Source organism: Eurosta solidaginis, chromosome 3 (assembly GCF_040869045.1).
Source record: "Eurosta solidaginis isolate ZX-2024a chromosome 3, ASM4086904v1, whole genome shotgun sequence".
Taxonomy (NCBI): Eukaryota; Metazoa; Arthropoda; class Insecta; order Diptera; family Tephritidae; genus Eurosta; species Eurosta solidaginis.
The window spans coordinates 93,608,411-93,630,263 of record NC_090321.1 but is presented as its reverse complement, the minus strand read 5'-3'; the positions used below and the strand labels follow the sequence as shown (position 1 = coordinate 93,630,263).

Here is a 21,853-nt window from a genome sequence, read left to right as displayed (position 1 = left end):
GGCATCTGCAAGGCAGATGAGTTTTCACTGAGAGCTTTTCATGGCAGAAATACACCCGGAGCGCTTGCCAAACACTGCCGAGGGGCGACCCCGCTTAGAAAAATTTTCTTATAATTGAAAAACCTTATTTCTAAAATTTTGATGTTGCTTTGCCCGGGAGTTGAACCCAGGGCATACGGTGTGATAGGCGGAGCACGCTACCATCACAACACGGTGGCCGCCACAGAAAACAGTTAGCGTCATAAAATCTATGCCCCCACAAAATTTCAAAAGGATTGGTTAATTTTTGTTCGACTTATGGCGTTAAAATTATCCTAGACAAATTAAATGAAAAAGGGCGGAGCCACACCCATTTTGAAATTTTCTTTAATATTTGTATTTTGTTGACATAATTTACTTATATACTGTAAAGATATTAAATTTTTTGTTAAAATTTTACTTTAAAAAAAATTTTTTTTTAAAAGTGGGCGTTGTCCTTCTCCGATTTTGGTAATTTTTATTAAGCATACATATAGTAATAGGAGTAACGTTCCTGCCAAATTTCATCATGATATCTTCAACGACTGCCAAATTACAGCTTGCAAAAGTTTTAAATTACCTTCTTTTAAAAGTGGGCGGTGCCACGCCCATTGTCCAAAATTTTACTAATTTTCTATTCTGCGTCATAAGTTCAACCCACCTACCAAGTTTCGTCGCTTTATCTGTCTTTTGTAATGAATTATCGCACTTTTTCGGTTTTTCGAAATTTTCGATATCGAAAAAGTGGGAGTGGTTATAGTCCGATATCGTTCATTTTAAATAGCGATCTGATATGAGTGCTCAGGGTCCTACATACCAAATTTCATCAAGATACCTCAAATTTTACTCAAGTTATCGTGTTAACGGGCGGACGGACATGGCTCAATCAATTTTTTTTCGATCCTGATTATTTTGATATATGGAAGTCTATATCTATCTCGATTCCTTTATATATGTACAACCAACCGTTATCCAATCAAACTTAATATACTCTGTGAGCTCTGCTCAACTGAGTATAAAAATACTTTGCCCTTGGAAACCAAAGTTCAAATATTGTAAAAGCTTGACAAAGGCGTTCAAGGGTAGAGGTTAGCCCTAGAATTTGATGTGGCGCCATCTGCAATCAGCTATATCAAATCGAATAAATCATCAATTTTAAACGCTGTTTCTAATACCTATTAAAAGGCTAACAAAAAATCATTGCACGTCGCTGAATATTAGTTATTACGTTTTTGATACATTTTTGGTTTTTTAATGTATTTTTACAGATCTTTTATGTATTTTTAATGAAAAAATATATTTATTGTAATTAAAGTGTTTGTTTTTTGGATCTTTTTCTGATTTAGCATATTCGAATATGTACATATATGTATATTTAATAAAAGAACATGAGATATGTATTGTACTGGATTGTTACTTTATGTTTTATCGTTTTTAAAAATAAAATTGGATAAGGCAAAGTTTCACTGTAGTTTTTTAATGCAAATTGGCTTAATTTTTAAGGTTTTATATAAATAAAAAACGTCCAGGAATTAAAATTTTTCAGAAATTAGAATCACCCTAAAAACAAAGTGGCTCTAATTTGTGAGCGTCTACTGTATACCTGAAACTTTGAGCAAAACTTAGAGGTATATATGAAAAATTTTCAGGAGTTTAAGAATTAATGTAGCTTGACGTATTTCTTTATATGTGCTTTATTTTATAGATACAAGTATTGTACGCATTCTAAATTAAAAAAATTAAGTATTTCACCTTGTAAATCATAAGGCAGTACTCTTTTCCACCTAGAACTGAAAAGGAGAACATAAAAATAAAATAAACAAATTGTAAGCACTTCCTTAATATAAATGGACAAAAATCATAAATTGTACAAAGACGTGTTCTTGCTAAACTTTGATTTTTAAATTTTGACATAGAAATTGCAAAAATATTTATGAGAAGTAAAAATATAAAGGTGGAGCGCATTTGATTGACTAATAATATCTCCTTTCCTACCAACTTTCCAATACAATTAATGTGCGCTCTACTTTTATATTTTTACTTCTCATAAATATTTTTGCAATTTCTATGCCAAAATTTAAAAATAAAAGTTTAGCAAAAATATGTCTTTATATAAGGAGACATTTTTCGCTAATTTTTGTCGATTTATATAAAGGAAGTGCTTAAAATTTTTTTAATTTTATTTTTATTTAAATTAAAAATTCAATTTCAACATTCTTGTCATATTTATAAATTTTCTATTCAAATACATAGAATATAGAAAATGTAGAAACCGTAGAAAATGTTTCACAAATGTGTTTTGTTGTTGCGCGTAGAAAACCTTTGTTAGTAAAATGGAAAACTTTATATCTCTTCTATGGATTCTAAACAGAGAGAATACCCCTAAGGTGACTGTTGATAAGGCGAAATAAGATATATTCAAATAAAACAACTTCAACTTTGGCCTACAAGGGGAAAATAAAAAAATTTCTAGAGTGTTTTCTTGCGATGTGGAACAGCTCTTTAGGCAACACGTTGTTGTTTTCTTTCCAATTCGCTAATCTATCTAGCGTTTTATTTCCACTAGCATGCAAAAAAGCGGGTAACATATTGTTAATTTAGGATCAAAATTTATTAAAAAAAGGACAAAATAAACGTATAGTAAAATCTTTTGCGGCCACCGTGGTGTGATGGTAGCGTGCTCCGCCTACCACACCCGGGTTCACACCCCGGGCAAAGCAACATCAAAATGTTATAAATAAGTTTTTTCAATTAGAAGAAAATTTTTCTAAGAGGGGTCGCTCCTCGGTGTTTAGCAAGCGCTCCGAGTGTATTTCTGTCATGAAAAGCTCTCAGTGAAAAACTCATCTGCCTTGCAGATGCCGTTCGGAGTCGGCATAAAACATGTAGGTCCCGTCCGGCCAATTTGTAGGGAAAATCAAGAGGAGCACGACGCAAATTGGAAGAGAAGCTCCGCCTAAAATCTCTTCGGAGGCCATCACGCCTTACATTTATTTTTTTTTAATCTTTCCGATGGTATTAGAATTCAAAAGCAGTTATGTATGATAGATAACCCTCTAAAATATGCATACCAATTTTGTCAGGACGGAAAACATCAACGGGATGAAAACAACTGAATATTAATTTCATCGTGAATATATTAATGACATGATGCGATATACATACCTCCGACTAGTTTTAGACCGAGCTTTAACTTCCAAGGACGTGCTACTTAAAATTTTTCCCACAAATTCTCGGGACCTCAGGATTTAGTAGGTCTATGCTAGTTTACATATAAAGCGATTATCCTCATTTTCGTACTTAACTCATAATCGATAATTAAACAGCTAAATTTTTCTTCGATAATCTGTAGCTACGCTGCAGTCAAACCAACTAGTTCAATACTAGAAGAATACTAATTTCCCTGCACGCATACCAACTAGTTGCATACTAGAAGAACACTAGTTTGCCGAAAATCTGAGATGAGTGCCCAGGAACTTACATACAAAATTTCATTAAGATACCTCAAAATTTACTCAAGTTATCGTGTTTACGGACGGACAGAAGGGCGGACGGACGGACGGACATGGCGAAATGAATTTCTTTTTTCGCGCAGACCATTTTGACATATAAAAGTTTATATCTATCGCGATTAGTTTATGCCGTTACGGAGTACCGTTATGCGAACAAAATTAATATCATTGTAAATCTTACCAAGTAGCGCAAATAACAGCTGATTGCTGAAAATTCGCACTTTCACACGCACAGTTCTCGACTCAGTTTCAAAAAAAACTTTAGATTATTTAGCTTAAATTTTAAAGTTGGATAATCCTGACGAACTGATGTATATATAGAATATATAAGGCGTTTTTGTTGTTATTAAAATAATCTTTTTGTTTATATAAAAGTTTTTATCATTTTTTTAAACTTTATTTTAACAATTTCATGCATTTTTAAAGCATTTTCGTGCATATAAATACAACCATGTGCATATACGTTTTGACATTACATTTCATACACGTTCGTATTTGCCATTCTCATTGTTCCTAAATTCGTAAACAATGACTGCGGATATTATGTGTGATTTTTCGAAAACATTTATTATTTTTGTGAAATTGTATACTTAATCTGTGGTGGTCAAAAAGCAACAACAGTACTTTGCCTCACAACGCGACAATGTATTTCGTAATGTCCAAGTACTTATATGTTAGTGATGGAACGATATTTCGCTATTGGTCATTGAATCCCGTGAATGAAAAATCGCTCATAGCCAAGGCGAATCTATACCAGGTGGTGGCAAAGCGAATTCAATCAATTCGCCGTGCAGATGAATGTCAAGTCAAAAGAAAAAATCATAGACTTCGATTAACTGACATTTTGTTGTACAAGGCTTTGTATGGAAAATTATCAAGAAGAAGCAATCAGTTGATGGGATAACACCACCTGTAATGAATTCGCGTTGCTCATAGCTATCCAAATATATCAAATATTGGCGATTTTCCTTCAGCATGAAATTCTAATACTAATTGTGATAGCGGCGATGCAATCACCGATAGTGAAATATCGTTCATCGCTACTAGCTATCCAAATATATCAGTGATTGGCATTTTGGCAGCATTTCGCCAATAGCGATATTTCTTCATGAAGCTACATATATTTCTTCACTCGGTTGTGTTTACTTTTAGCTAGTTTGCTCTTTCAGGCGACGTTATTTTGAATTGATATTTTTATAAACGACGTTTTGATCTGGTTGGCTGCGAAAATTTGGTTGTATTAATTTATTAAAAATCTGTTTTAATACCGAGCAAGGCGAATTCATACAGGTGGTGTTATCCCTCAAGCTGATTGCTTCTTCTTGATAATTTTCCATACAAAGCCTTGTACCATAGCGGAATGATACAGGTGGCAGCATGGTGACATACCTACAAACATAAATAAAAATTCCATGTACTTTGTTTTTGTAAATTCGAAAGACAAATGTCAAAATCGTACTGCGCCGGAAGTTGATGTATCAAATCAAATAAAAAAAGTTTATAATCAGCTGTTCCATGCTGCCACCTTGTATCGTTGCGCCATGCCTTGTACCACAAAATGTCAGTTAATCGAACTCTATGAAAATTTTCTTTTGACTTGACATTCATCTTCATCGCGTTGCTACCGAGTGAAAGATGAGAGCAAATTATAGTAAACAAAGCAGTGAAATATGGCAATTTCATGAGCCCATAAATGAAACGCATGCAAAGCCCGGTGATAATTGCAAAAATCCCCGTTCATATAAATATTTCATGAAGAGTATAAAAGAGATTAAATGACTGATTTTTTTAGTTTTTAATTACAACTGACGCCAAATAGACCAGGGTCTAAGATTGGTTATCTGCATGATGAAATGAAATTCAGGTGTTTGCATGCCATTGACGTTTTCCGTTATTGTGACAAGATCGGCATGCATAAAATATGTATGTAATAAAGTGATATCAATCCTACATAATTTATTATATTTCCATACGAAATTGAACAAAATGGGAGCAAACATTTATAAATAAATTGGTAGGCACTACTTTATTTCTGTCATTGTTTTGATTTGAATTTATCTTTAAAAAAATTATTCGTTGCCAAAACCCAATCGAAAAATTGCGGAAGTATATTGTAAGTTTGGAAAAAAATAAGTTTTCGAAAAAGATATAACCATTTTTTTCCTAAAACGGGCTCTCTACATTTGATATTGGAATGGTATCGGGTATTTGATATTGAAGTGGATGGTGCTATTATGTTAGATGAGCGCAAAATTTGTTCGGCATTCTCTGCTTATAGCTAAAAAAAAATCGGTACGTGTCATTTGGTCGTTTTGCAAATACATCCTTTAATAATAATTGTTCTTGAATCACTCTTGTTTATAGCTTTCCATCCGTCTGTGACCGGCGACCATCAACCAGCACTGCGAACTCCTAGGCTCTTTCGATTTTCTACACATTACAGAAGTAGCGCTGAATTTATTTCGAAGAGCAAATTTGTATTGAGTGCGGCTTCACTGTCGGGCGGCTTAACTGTCGTGGGGTATCCACGTTGCAAGTTTTGCTGATGTGTCCTTCGGAAGGTGATATATTGAGTTTTTATTCTCAGTTTATCCATGTTGTGGGATAACATGACCAGGTTTCGCTTGACTGATCTACTGCTAGGTGTAGTTATGATCAGGTGGAGGATTGCCTCGAAGTCAGGTGTTGGGCATTTTGGTTTTCTCTTACGACAGGCATGCCAACCGTGGGAATATTTTAAGCCCTTAACAGGCTGGGGTCGTTTGGTCGGCTTTAAAGGGTTTACCTTGAAATTCACACCGACACATCATCCTTTTTTAGGATCAATGCTCTTTTCACGATGTCATCGGCAAAGCCCTGGATTTTAGAAGTGTTGGTTCCGCATTGCTATAGAAAAAATGTCTGGCGTCATGTGCGGCACATTACATTCATGGTTATGGCCAAGTTAAAAGCTATTGCAGTATCCAGAGCTTATCAACCCCTTGAATCCCATGCCTACAAGTGGGATGTTTAATCGTCCTGCAACATAACATGCAGCTGATCTATCTGGCTAAGGCTGGTTCATGAACCGGTTCAAGTTTTGCCAAAGTGTTTCGAACTGAATGAGACAGCTTTGATTTTTTAAGCGGTTTGCTTTTATTGGACAGATAAACCTTACAGTTTACTTGAGAAAACCGGTCTTAGTATTTTAATCCTTATTTCAAAGTTTCTCTTACGTCATGCCCCAATATATGGTTATATGAGGCTTTTTCTGCTACCTGTATTAACACAAATAATAAAAAATACCATTAAAAATATAATTAATCATCAATATTTCTTATAATGTACAGATATATTTCTCGATATAGATAATGCCTAAAACATCCTAGCTAAGCGTGGGGCAGTTAAGGGCGAGCAGTTTAATGTGAGTTATAAGGGAGTAATTTGATGTACTTGTAGGCGTAGTCGTGGCACAGTGGATGACGTACCCGACTCAAACGCTTGGGGTTACGGGTTCAAAGACCGCTGCAACCAAGCATTTTTTAAATTTATAATTTTATAAATTATTATTTTAATGGACTGTATTTTATTTTCATTTAGTTTATGATGTATTTAAAACACGGGACGATGCCAAGCATTGGTACACCTTTATGTATTTAGTTTATGGTGTATTTAAAAGACGGAACGATGCAAAGCATCGGTTCACCTTTATTTATTTAATTTGGGGCGAGCATAGGGAACTCTGAGGTTTCGCTCTAATGAGCCACCTCATCTTCTATTTGAAGACCCCTTTCAAAATGTGATGTGGAGGCGAGCACTGGGCTCTGAGGTATTGGCACCCCATTTTCTACTAGAAAAATCTCTATTTATTTAATTTGGGGCGAGCATAGGGAACTCTGAGGTTTCGCTCTAATGAGCCACCTCATCTTCTATTTGAAGACCCCTTTCAAAATGTGATGTGGAGGCGAGCACTGGGCTCTGAGGTATTGGCACCCCATTTTCTACTAGAAAAACCTCTATTTATTTAATTTGGGGCGAGCATAGGGAACTCTGAGGTTTCGCTCTAATGAGCCACCTCATCTTCTATTTGAAACCCCTTTCAAAATGTGATATGGAGGTGAGCACTGGGATCTGAGGTATTGGCACCCCATTTTCTACTAGAAAAACCTCCGTTTTAAATTAAAAACTAAAACTATGTCTTTAGAATATTTCATAAGCCGGATGAGAATTTCAGCGCTTATGAAACAAACGAAAGAAAAAAACTCATAGTTTAAGTCGCGTAAACACATCCTATGTGTTGTGTCGGACAACGTTAAAAAACTACAATTTTAATTTCTTTAATGTTCCAAAGGTTGAAAATAGAAAGAGGAAATGGGAAGAGGCTCGTGGCGTAGAATTGCCTGAAGAAGCTAGGCTATGTCAACTTCATTTTGAGGATAAAGAAATGGATTTCCACAAAGAAAAAAACGATGAAAAATGCATTTTCGAATTAAGTTTCTAAACAAGTCCCTGAAAAATAAATAAGTTTATTTTAATAACATTAGTGCCTTGTATTTTCCTTATATCCTTTCAGAGTGAGTTACAAGCTTTTCTATAACTTAAGGCAAAAAAGCTTAAAAATTGTTGAAACCATTTTTTTCTGACGTTTTAGAATTTCACTTGTTATGCCAGTTAACTGGCTTAAGTTAGCCCAAGCCGTCTGATAGTTGAAGATATATTTTTTTTAGGCTGCTGGTTGCACTGGATATTTCGATTTTTCTTTTTATACAAAAACTGAATTAATACCAAAAAGCTAGTACGTAATAGTACTAGTTTTCTCCCCTTTTTCGCTACCTTAAAATACATACATGAAAGCAATAGAGCTGCGGAAAAAGTGAGGTTATGTCGATGACATCACCTTTATTATTACATCATGGGTTGCCTGTGTAATTCCTAAGTTAATACTTCTAGGCAGTAGCCGTTAGCAGTTTTATAAAATTTGTGTTTTTGATGGAAAAATAAAAGAAATATAGAAACATATATCACTCGTCTTATTGTAAACAGATTAACTCAAAATTTAAGTTTTTTGGGAGAATGCAATTCAAGCTTTGTCATATGGTTGAATTTCCCGGCTAATTTCTAGGGCACTGAAGTGGGTGGCTAATTTTCTGCTAAAGAATATTTTTATAATTGTTTGAAGAATTTGCTATATTTTTCCCCTGCATTTTTCATTAAAAATTGATTCACTTTACTATATAAATATTATGCAGCCAAATACAATTTTCAGAATTAATTCATACGGAGTGTTTCTGAATACATCCGTGTAGTATAAAAATAATAGTAATAAATCATGTTTTTATGGTGTTAAATTTACAGATATATTTCGGGTTGATTCATCTTACATTTAAAAATCAAAGCATTTTCAATTAGCAAAATTTATAAAACAAAGATGCATATATATCTATTTCAGTTAGTTTCATCTCATTGAGTGTAATACGAGACTGAACACAATGCCGTCAGCCAGTTAATAATATTGTATCATAATATCTCAGAAAATTAGAATTTCACATTATATCAGTTTACAATAAAAGGTCAATATTTTTTGTTTTTGTTCCAATTTTAGTTCATATATTCTGTATATGTACTAAACTAAATTAATGTATAACATTCAATTTACTCCTTACTTAAATTACTTTTTAATCCAAGTATACAAATTGCAGATTAGCTTATTAAAAATAAATTAAAGCGATCGCTATAGCTATAAAAAATAGCCGCGATTCAAAAATCGCCATATCTATTTTCACTGATAGCTCAAAATAGCCATATCGTCTATCACTATTATATGTAAATGTATTTGATGTGGAAGCTTGCATTTGAGAACACGGTTGCCACTTCAGTCCATCTGGACCAAAAATGGTCCCTTCCAACCCTATATGGTCCGCTGGTCCCTTTTTCTCAATTTTTGTTCTTTTTCGGCACGGTTTTGGTACTTTTATTTCTTTTTCACTGAAACAAAAATTCAAAACACTGCTAAAAAAATTTGCCGTAAATCTAATACCCACATATAATTTTCAATTTACTTCAATGGAATTCTTACCACGAAAATTGCTCTATCAATAAAATATAGCAGAACAATGACATTTCACCTGGGAAATAATTTAGGCGAGGCATTAAAAAGGAAGTGTTGAATGTTCGGGCAAACACATTATCATAAATTTTTGATGAAACAACGGACTTATTAGAAAAAGAATTGTTTTAGTGGTTAGATATTTCGATCGGAATTCAATTATTATACAGTTGAAACTTTTAAGTTCATTTTTAGTCCGAGTTCAAAACTCACACTTACTTAATCTAGGCTCTGGTATGAAGTTTAAACTGTTAGGGAAAATGTAGGCATCTATAAAAATAACATTAACATAATTTTTTAACCCTTCCTTACTAAAACCTAACTGCGCTATACATTTTACTTCATTGCAATCAAGCAAAACTAGGTTCACAACGTTTGATTGGTGAAAGACATAGTCTTATCCTAGAAATTTGAAAATGTAATACTTAAGGTACACTTTATTGTTGTTTGTGCAGTTTGAACTAAAGCCAAGTGCCTCCTTTATTAAAATTTTGTATAGGAAACCACTGAAACATCCTACAATTTTTGCTTTTTACAACAAATACGATACTCTAGTAACTTGCCGAATTGTTTGTATACCAGTAAAGTAAAACTAAAATTTGGTCCTTTTTTTGAGGTCTGGTGCTTTTTTTTAGATAAATTTTGGTCCCAAATGAAAACAAGGTGTGGCAACCGTGAAAAGGTTGCATTTTTCCGAACTTAATTATTATTTTTTTAAATAATGAAATAGTAGTATGCAAGCGACTGCCATAGTAGTACATGAATGTTATGAACAATGTTTAAAACTAAACAATTTTTCTTTGAAATATAATCTAAGAAAAAATGGGAACAAGGCGTAGCTTCATAGACGCGTATTAGGCGCAGCATAAGCAATCTAGTGGTGTAGAGAGATCTTAGCTGCATGCCATATTTTGCAGGCGTCTACGAAGCTACGCCTCGTGTGTATCTTTAGGAGATTCAACATTTTTAACTTATATTGATAAATAACACCTAAAGCAAATACGCTTAAGGTGATTTTTGCGTCGTTTTGGCACTTGCGTTGCGTCTACATCTGACTTTGAACACACGCGCTTTAATTGCTTCAGTCCATAAGCAACGCAACGCCAACGTCAAACCAACACACAAATAATTAAAAACTTACGCTATTCTTGAAGTTTCTTGCATTTTAGAAAAAAAACCGATTTTCTATCGCCGTTCAACTAAATAAAAAACATAATTTTGTATTCATGTCGATTTCGTGATCGATCAGCGGATACTGTACTGGTGTAAGTGTGTAAGCTATATTCCAAAAAACAAATAAAATACGAAAAAAATACGACCTAGTTCATTAAAAACAAAGGAGCCAGTTTATATTTCGTTAGGTTTTTTGACATTCGGTTGTTTTTTCTTAATTTTTTCTGACAAATCAAAATTTTGTTTTCTGTTTGAAAATTTTGTGCATAAATACACAACTAAAATAAACTTTCGTGTGAAATAGGTGACCCACCAGAGCGCGAAATAACTTTTCAGTCTTAATTGCATTGTTTTCGTTGTGAAAAATTATAATGAAAAAATAAAATTTAAAACATAAAAACATGTCAAATTATTTTATTTTGTGGACAATATTGGTCTCTCTTTCTCTTGTTGGAAATTGTTTTTATAATTTGACTTTCCGATAAAGTTTCGTCAGTTGTAATCCAAGCAAAAATAAAGTAGTGTCATATAGGTATTCGCAGTGTAATTCTCAATAAATTTTCGATCTTTCTATGGCAGGGAAACTTTTAACGTGCTTTATTTCAAAGTGACACTTTATTTGACAAATCATTGAACGATTTCTTTCAAATAATTGCTTGTTAGCGTCAACCGAAGATGGTGAAAACGGCCCCTGGAATTGTTACCTTATATAGCGAGAAAATTAAGATATAATGCATAGGTGTAAACTGCTTGCATGCATAAAATAATTTTTATTATATAAAAGTAGTATGCCATTGAGATTTTAGTTACTTTTTAACATAAATTAAGAAGTAAACAAGTAAGGAAGGCTAAGTTCGGGTGTAACCGAACATTACATACTCAGTTGAGAGCTGTGGAGACAAAGTAAGGGAAAATTACCATGTTGTAAAAAGAACCTTGGGTAACCCTGGAATGTGTTTGTATGACATGTGTATCAAATGGAAGGTATTAAAGAGTCTTTTAAGAGGAAGTTGGCCATAGTTTTATAGATGGACGCCATTTAGGGATATCGCCATAAAGGTGGACCAGGCCTGACTCTAGAATTTGTTTGTACGATATGGGTATCAAATGAAAGGTGTTAATGAGTATTTTAAAACGGAGTGGGCCTTAGTTCTATAGGTGGACGCCTTTTCGGTATATCGTTACAAAGGTGGACCAGGGGTGACTCTAGAATGCGTTTGTACAATAAGGGTATCAAACGAAAGGTGTTAATGAGTATTTTAAAAGGGAGTGGGCCTTAGTTCTATAGGTGGACGCCTTTTCGAGATATCGCCATAAAGGTGGAACAGGGGTGACTCTAGAATTTATTTTGTATGATATGGGTATCAAATGAAAGGTATTAATGAGTATTTTAAAAGGGCGTGGGCCTAAGTTCTATAGATGAACACCTTTTCGAGATATCGCCATAAAGACGGACCAGGGGTGACTCTAGAATTTATTTTGTACGATATGGGTATCAAATGAAAGGTATTAATGAGTATTTTAAAAGGGCGTGGGCCTAAGTTCTATAGATGGGCGCCTTTTCGAGATATCGCAATAAAGATGGACCAGGGGTGACTCTAGAATTTGTTTGTACGATATAAGTATCAAATGAAAGGTGTTAATCAGTATTTTAAGAGGGCGTGGGCCTTAGTTCTATATGTGGACGCCTTTTCGAGATATCGCCATAAAGGTGGACCAGGGGTGACTCTAAAATTTGTTTGTACGATATGAGTATCAAATGAAAGGTGTTAATGAGTATTTTAAGAGGGCGTGGGCCTTAGTTCTATATGTGGACGCCTTTTCGAGATATCGCCATAAAGGTGGACCAGGGGTGACTCTAGAATTTGTTTGTACGATATGAGTATCAAATGAAAGGTGTTAATGAGTATTTTAAGAGGGCGTGGGCCTTAGTTCTATATGTGGACGCCTTTTCGAGATATCGCCATAAAGGTGGACCAGGGGTGACTCTAGAATTTGTTTGTACGATATGGGTATGAAATGAAAATGTTAATGAGTATTTTAAAAGGGCGTGGGCCTTAGTTCTATATGTGGACGCCTTTTCGAGATATCGCCATAAAGGTGGACCAGGGGTGACTCTAGAATTTGTTTGTACGATATGAGTATCAAATGAAATGTGGTAATGATAATTTTAAAAGAGAGTGGGCCTAAGTTCTATAGATGGGCGCGTTTTCGAGATATCGCCATAAAGATGGACCAGGGGTGACTCTAGAATTTGTTTGTACGATATGAGTATCAAATGGAAGGTGTTAATGAGTATTTTAAGAGGGCGTGGGCCTTAGTCCTATATGTGGACGCCTTTTCGAGATATCGCTATAAAGATGACCAGGGGTGACTCTAAAATTTGTTTGTACGATATGAGTATCAAATGAAAGGTGTTAATGAGTGTTTTAAGAAGGCGTGGGCCTTAGTTCGTTATGTGGACGCCTTTTCGAGATATCGCCATAAAGGTGGACCAGGGGTGACTCTAGAATTTGGTTGTACTATATGGGTATCAAATGAAAGGTGTTAATGAGTATTTTAAAAGGGAGTGGGCCTTAGTTCTATAGGTGGACGCCTTTTCGGAATATCGTTATAAAAGTGGACCAGGGTTGACTCTAGAATGCGTTTGTACAATATGGGTATTAAACGAAAGGTGTTAATAAGTGTTTTAAAAGGGATTGGGCCTTAGTTCTATGGGTGGACGCCTTTTCGGGATATCGCCATAAACGTGGACCAGGGGTGACTCTAGAATGCGTTTGTACAATATGGGTATGAAATGAAAGGTGTTAATGAGTATTTTAAAAAGGAGTGGGCCTTAGTTCTATATGTGGACGCCTTTTCGAGATATCGCCATAAACGTGGACCAGGGGTGACTCTAGAATTTTTTTGTACGATATGGGTATCAAATGAAAGTTGTTAATGAGTATTTTAAAAAGGAGTGGGCCTTAGTTCTATATGTGGACGCTTTTTCGAGATATCGCCATAAACGTGGAACAGGGGTGACTCTAGAATGTGTTTGTACGATATGGGTATCAAATTAAAGGTATTAATGAGGGTGTTAAAAGGGAGTGGCCCTTAGTTGTATATGTGAAGGCGTTTTCGAGATATCGACCAAAATGTGGACCAGAGTGATCCAGAATATCATCTGTCGGGTACCGCTAATTTATTTATATATGAAATACCACGAACAGTATTCCTTCCAAGATTCCAAAGGCTTTTGATTTCGCCCTGCAAAACTTTTTCATTTTCTTCTACTTAATATGGTAGGTGCAACACCAATTTTATCAAGTTTTTTTCTAAAGTTATATTTTGCGTCAATAGGCCAATACAATTACCATGTTTCATCCCTTTTTTCGTATTTGGTATATAATTATGGCATTTTTTTCATTTTTCGTAATTTTCGATATCGAAAAAGTGGGCGTGGTCATAGTCCGATTTCGGCCATTTTTTACACCAATACAAAGTGAGTTCAGGTAAGTACGTGAACTGAGTTTAGTAAAGATATATCGATTTTTGTTGGAGTTATCGTGTTAGCGGCCGAGCGGAAGGACAGACGGTATACTGTGTATAAAAACTGGGCGTGGCTTCAACCGATTTCGCCCTTTTTCACAGAAAACAGTTATCGTCCTAGAGTCTAAGCCTCTACCAAATTTCCCAAGGATTGGTAAATTTTTGTTCGACTTATGGCATTAAAAGTATCCTAGACAAATTAAATGGAAAAGGGCGGAGCCACGCCCATTTTGAAATTTTCTTTTATTTTTGTATTTTGTTGCAACATATCATTACTGGAGTTGAATGTTGACATAATTTACTTATATACTGTAAAGATATTAACTTTTCTTTTAAAATTTGAATTAAAAAAAATTTTTTTTAAAAAGTGGGCGTGGTCGTTCTCCGATTTTGCTAATTTTTATTAAGCAGACATATAGTAATAAGGGTAACGTTCCTGCCAAATTTCATCATGATATCTTCAACGACTGCCAAATTACAGCGTGCAAAACTTCTAAATTACCTTCTTTTAAAAGTGAACGGTGCCACGCCCATTGTCCAAAATTTTACTAGTTTTCTATTCTGCGTCATAAGTTCAACTCACCTACCAAGTTGCATCGCTTAATCCATATTTGGTAATGAATTATCGCACTTTTTCGATTTTTCGAAATTTTCGATATCGAAAAAGTGGGCGTGGTTATTGTCCGATATCGTTCATTTTAAATAGCGATATGAGATGAGTGCCCAGGAACCTACATACCAAATTTCATCAAGATACCTCAAAATTTACTCACGTTATCGTATTAACGGACAGACGGACGGACATGGCTCAATCGAATTTTTTTCGATACTGATGATTTTGATATATGGAAGTCTATATCTATCTCGATTCCTTTATACCTGTACAACCAACCGTTATCCAATCAAAGTTAATATACTCTGTGAGCTATGCTCAACTGAGTATAAAAACATGTATAATGACTACATTTATAGGTGTTTCATTTATTTTCATTGAGCAATAAATCGTAAAAATCAAAATCATGTTTTTATAAAGTATATGTGAAGCCCCATAGATAAAATGAGTAATAGAATGAACATTGTTTTATATATTACATTTTTAAAATGAAAATCTCCTGCTAAAAAAGTAATAGAATGAACAATGGTTTTTTATATTATATTTTTAAATTGAAAATCTCCTGCTAAAAGAGGAACAAAACCTAACTACATATTTTCATTTTCGTACTTAACTGCACTCCCTTTTGTGATTCAGGATTTTGGGCAAATTTTGAAAAAACTCCGAACATCATTCCTTCATTATACTTCATTCGAGTGCCTCTTTTCACGGCCTTCGAGTGCCTTCCACTCTATACGCAACATATCCTCAATTTAAGCTGCCAAACTATATAGTAAACAATGATTAATATACTCTGTCAAGGCGAATTCAGTACCAGGTGGTGTTATCCCATCAGCTGATTGCTTCTTCTTGATAATTATCTATACAAAGCCTTGTACAACAAAATGTCAGTTAATGGAAATCTATGAAAATTTTCTTTTGACTTGACATTCGTCTGCACGGCGAATTGATTGAATTCACTTCCCACCACCTGGTATAGATTCGCCGTGATACTCTGTGAGCTCTGCTCAGCTGAGTATAAAAATTGCACGCATAACCTACAATTCAAAATCAATGTAGCGAAAACAAGTAAGAAAGGCAGGACCGCAGAGAGCCGAGCCGGCCCCTGGGACAGTTCGCGTTTACGGGCCCCAAATAAACTCAATCCAATAAAAAATAACATAACATACATAAATTTTTCAATTCACATTGTCAGTTTTATTTCATATAAAATAAGATTTACTGGAGCACTTACATAAATGGAATGTTAGATTTCATTGTTCGATTTGCTTACATTCACTTTTTCTAAATATGTACATTTTAAGAGTTTGAATCAACCAAGGAAAACCTTCCGTGCTTTTTGGTCTGCGAATATGAAAATTACCGATTCAAAACTAATGCTGCGAGCAAGGCTGGACTCCAACGCCAATGTTCCAAGGCTTGTCAAGCGATTTTGGCTCGTAGTAGAACATAAAAAATTTTTCACGCGAGACAATAGACTAAAAGAACGCTCCCCTTCAGCCACACTGACTGGTAGTGTGCAAAATATTCTTAATGCTATACAGATGTTAGGAAATAATACTTCCATCTTCAAGTCATGAAATTTGTTCAGAAGTTGAAATGGTGGCAGCGAATCACATCCCAAATTTGCTAAGTGGATGGCTTTGAGATGAATGATTTCATCTATTAGATCCGTAGAATTATCGATGCCATAAATCGTGCAAAATGCCGCTGCCTTTTCTCTGAGCTCTTCTTCCGTCAGATCCTGATACTTCCACAAAAAACTAAATTTAATCGCAATGTAATTTACAGCTTCGAAACATATTGTCATGTTACCAATCAAGCAGTCCAAAACAACGTAAAAAACTTGGTATTTGAATTGAGTTTTGGAATCACATTCAGGTAATTCATCGAACTGGCCCTTTCTTATCTTCCTTCATTTCTTTGCGAAGGTATTCACAACTGCTATACTCCCTGCCAGAATTTTACATTCTTGAAGTATGATCGACCATTGATCCCTGAATTTCTACAACTCATCAATCCGGCTATGTATAATTTCTGTTTCCACGTCCAGTGTGGCATTTCTAGCTTGCAGTACCAGATTTAGATGGTTGATTACCGTCAACACTTTGAGCCAAATGGAGGCTAAGAGGATACACTCAAATTTACCCATATATGCTTCAATACCTTTCAAATCCGTTACTGTTTCTGAATTCAGATTCAAAAGCTTGATTTCATCAATAGCTTTTAATATTTGGGGAATGTGAATTGCGAAAGGTTTCACACTATCCACACGAGCAGACCATCGTGTGTGTGACATGCTGTGAAAAATTGCAGCAATTATTTTTTCCTTGAGAATTTCCCATCTCTGAGGGCTTGCGCTAAATATATTATACAATTTCTGCATAATGCCGAAAAATGTGATGACTTCTGCACAACATTCAGCAGCTTGCACTCCACATAAATTGAAACTATGACAAGCATAAGGTGCAAATATTGCCAGGGAGTTATCTCTCAGGATATGACTCTGCGCTCCTTTGTAATTACCGCTCATATTACTGCCATTATCATACCCTTGCCCACGGCAGTCATCCAGTGGAATATTGTGCTTTTTTAAAGTGCTGCGAATCAGCTCAGCGACAGCTTCTCCTGTTTTTGCGTTACAATCGACAAACTCTAAGACGGGTTCTTAGATTTTCCATTTTCCGGAGTCCCTGTCTAATAAAACATAACGTAATATAAAAACAGTCTGCTCAATATGCGCCGAATCAGGGGTTGCATCCACTATTACTGTGTAATACTTGACGGAATTTCTCTCGCTTTCTATCTTTCTGATTACTTGATCTGCATAGATTTCTATGAACTCATTTTGTATTCCATCAGACAAATAATGTGCTTGGAGACGATTCCTTTTCGTTTGAGATTCCCTCACCTTCTCCAAATGTTCATGCAGTAGGAGGTCATAATTGCTGATCAGTTCCATAATACCAAGAAAGTTTCCGTTTTTTGGATTTCCGATCAATGAATTATTCCCTCTAAATGCCAATCCTCTTTCTCCAAGAAATAAAACAACATAAATAATTCTGCGAAGTATCTCTCTCCAGCGAGCTGCTTCATTTTTAAGGGTTTCCGCTAAGAGAAAATCCACTGAACTTGCACTTCGAATTCTCATTTCATATTGGCGCCACTCTTTATAGCAAGTTTTATGATTTTGACTATTTTCATGTTCAGGAATTTTGTCGTGTAACCTCTTCCAAGCTTTTTCTTTAGAATAACCGGAAGAGCAACAATATTTGTATGTATCTATGAAATCCTAGTTAGAGTACTGTCAATACTGCTTTGCCTTGCCGGGCCTCCAAAAACCTTCCGGGCCCCAGGGCAATTGCCCTGGCGGCCCCCCCTCTCCGCGGCCGTCAAAAAAGGCTTAGGGTACGAACAGAGTGAGCGCTGATGCCGCTGATTTCTCCAAGAAATAAAACAACATAAAGAATTCTGCGAAGTATCTCTCTCCAGCGAGCTGTTTCATTTTTAAGGGTTTCCGCTAAGAGAAAATCCACTGAACTTGCATTTCGAATTCTCATTTCATATTGGCGCCACTCTATATAGCAAGTTTTATGATTTTGACTATTTTCATGTTCAGGAATTTTGTCGTGTAACCTCTTCCAAGCTTTTTCTTTAGAATAACCGGAAGAGCAACAATATTTGTATGTATCTATGAAATCCTAGTTAGAGTACTGTCAATACTGCTTTGCCTTGGCGGGCCCCCAAAAACCTTCCGGGCCCCAGGGCAATTGCCCTGGCGGCCCCCCCTCTCCGCGGCCGTCAAAAAAGGCTTAGGGTACGAACAGAGTGAGCGCTGATGCCGAGCGGAGCCGAGTCGAGCTTATTTTCATGCGAGAAGAAAATTTGTATATAACACAGTGAATGCGAGAATCAGCGCTGAAATTCTGTTTATTCCATGTGTTTTGCTTATATGCCATCTTGTTCATTTGTGTTTATAGAATTGCTGTACACGGTAATGGACTCATCCGAGGAAGAGTATTTTGCTTCTCCTAGTGTGATTAATGCAATTATTAACACAAAAGAATTTGGAAAACATCCAATTACAATAAAAAAAATTTCACTTATTATTGATCGATTTCACTTATTTTTTGATCGATATCCATTTTTTGTTTTTAAACCATTAAAAAACACGACTGCACGCTAAAAAGCAAACATCAACAATGCAAAAAAGCGAGCAAAACGCTTTGAAACTGTTTTCTCGCACTTATTGGCTTTGCGCTCTGCTCTTGTCAGCGTTCACTGTGTTATACCAAAGATTATCGAAAATAAAGATGTTGCAGGCGCAAACTTCGGCGGAAAGCAGCTGAGCGTAACAAAATTCTAGTAGGTCACTTTTACCACACTAAAAACTTTAACACAATTTTTAACATAATTTAAGCACGGAAATTCACTGATTGGAGTTTTAGAGAGTAAAAATGTGAATTCTGAACACATTAGCTGAATAAAAAGTGTACAAATAATTGTTAAATAACAAATACAGACAGTGCTAGTTTAACAAATTCTGCTGTGGTAAGTGGTGAATGTGACCTATAGAGGTTTTGTGAAGCTTGCTTCACACGATTTTTCGCCCTGCAACATTTTTATTTTCGATAATATTTGGTTATACCAGAGACAGTATTAAGAGAGAGATGATGGAGGCGCAAACTTCGGTGGAAAGCAGCGGAGCTTCACAAAATTCGAGTAGGTCACTTCCACCACACCACAAACTTTAACACAAGTTTTAACATAATTTAAGCACACAAAATACACTGATTGTAGTTTTAGAGTGTAAAAATGTAAATTCTGAACACATAGCTGAATTAAAAGTGTACAAATAATTGTTAAATAATAAATACAGACAGTGGTAGTTTAACAAATTCTGCTGTGGTAAGTGGTGAATGTGACCTATAGAGGTTTTGTGAAATTTGCTTCACACGATTTTTCTTTCCTACAACATCTCTGTTCTTAATATTGTCTCTGGTTATACACAAGCTTATTTGTATTGACTTGTATGTAATCAGTTTTATCGCATGGCAATCTCGGCTCGACTTTCAGCTCCCTCTCTATTCGTACCCTAAGTTCGGGTGTAACCGAACATTACATACAACAGCTTGCAAAACTTTTAAATTACATTATTTTAAAAGTGGGCGGTGCCACGCCCATGGTTCAAAATTTTACTAATTTTCTATTCTGCGTCATAAGGTCAACCCACCTACCAAGTTTCACTGCTTTATCCGCCTTTGGTAATGCATTATCGCACTTTTTCGGTTTTTCGAAATTCTCGATATCGAAAAAGTGGGCGTGGTTATAGTCCGATTTCGTTCATTTTAAAAAGCGATCTGAGATGAGTGCCCAGGAACTTACGTAGCAAATTTCATTAAGATACCTCAAAATTTACTCAAGTTATCGTGTTTACGGGCGGACGGACGGACATGGCTAAATGAATTTCTTTTTTCGCCCAGATCATATTGATATATAGAAGTCTATATCTATCTCAATTAGTTTATGCCGTTACGGGTAACTTTATGCGTAAAAAATAAATATAAACTCTGAGCTCTGCTCAGCTGAGTATAAGAATTTCTGCTCAGTTATTTGACGTCAAATTCCAACCAACATGAGCGGCCGACCAACTGCTTAGTAAGTTGTGCTGGCGACAAGCGACTTGGAGATTTTCTTACGGCTTTAGTCTTTAGATATAATTTCGGAGGTTGAAGATAAAAGTGCTGTAGAGCGTAACACATAAGAACTTTGGGTGACTGGCATAATGCCATCGATGTGAATGTCCAATATTTGCATCATCTGTTCCTTGCACGTCTTTAATAAAGTGGCCGTGAGCATGGTTGTGTCCTCAGAGGGGAAAAAAGAAATACGTGGTAGATAACTATTAATTTTGGATACTAATTCGTCTATTGAGGTTTTGCTCTTAAATTGAACCGGCGCTTTCCGACCACGCAGTTAATTTTCGGTCTATCTTTTTAGACAAGGGGGAAGCTATGCTGATGGCTAGTCCGACATCTAGGCTTGTTAACTGAAGTATGCCTTGCAAATTGCTAGCAGGGAGCGTGCACGCATTTCATCGAGATCGAGTCCTAGAGACAAAATCTAGACATTTAACTAATCAAAAATTGCCTAGTATGATAAACCCCACAAAATTCTAGTCAATGAACTATTCAATCACCAACTGGTATGAATAAAATGGTGTTCCTTATTTTTCGACTTCTCAGAAAATTCTTTACTCAAAAATACTGATGTCGAATATTTTTTTCTTTTTTTTTAGGTTTTAAGAAGCTATTGACTCTGGTACGTTGTTATTGATAATTTTACAATAAAATAGAATGCAAAAATAGCTAGTGGAGTAAGACACTGTTTCCTCACCGCATCGAGGTTAAGGCTCACCTCTTATATTATATAGTGAGCGCTTGATGTTAAGAGTTATTCTTATACATACACTGTTAAAAGTTTGAGCCTAAATCTGAAACTTTTTTGTATTACATAATTCAATTCAATTTTAAAAAAGAGAAGTTACACCAGCGTTTAAAAATAAAGAAAATACTAGTGGATGGTGCTAAGGTTTCCAATCGAAGTGCTCTAAATAACATTAGTGTGCTCAAGCCGCTGAGCTATAAAATCTGTTTGCAAAGCATTCAGATCAAAAATCGACTCTGATGATGGCACAAAGCCGAACTGGTTTGTCTCGAAACCAAATTTGACAAGGTATGACGGAAAATCGTTCCAGTATACAATATATAATAACAACATGTGTATCAAGTTGTTTGGAAAATGAATCTATGACTTCACCTTCAATAAATGAATTTTTTTATTTTAAATTTACAGGCTCAAGTTTATGGGTTTTGTTTTAAACCCAGAAGATTATATATATATTTCTACTTTTAAATTTTT

General features: G+C 35.4%; 1 protein-coding gene across 9 annotated transcripts in view; it reads left to right on the top strand.

Moving 5' to 3' along the window:
• Window positions 1–21,853, top strand: part of Fatp3 (Fatty acid transport protein 3) — an 81,155-nt gene that overhangs the window by 34,291 nt on the left and 25,011 nt on the right. Inside the window, exon 2 of one of the 9 annotated variants that reach the window (XM_067772771.1) lies at window positions 21,231–21,253. The exons of 7 other annotated variants lie outside the window; for them this stretch is intronic. The gene's annotated coding sequence lies outside the window, so the exon portion shown is untranslated. Of the gene's footprint in view, window positions 1–21,230; window positions 21,254–21,469; window positions 21,668–21,853 lie in introns of those variants that run through there. One more of the 9 variants, XM_067772777.1, reaches the window with a different exon arrangement.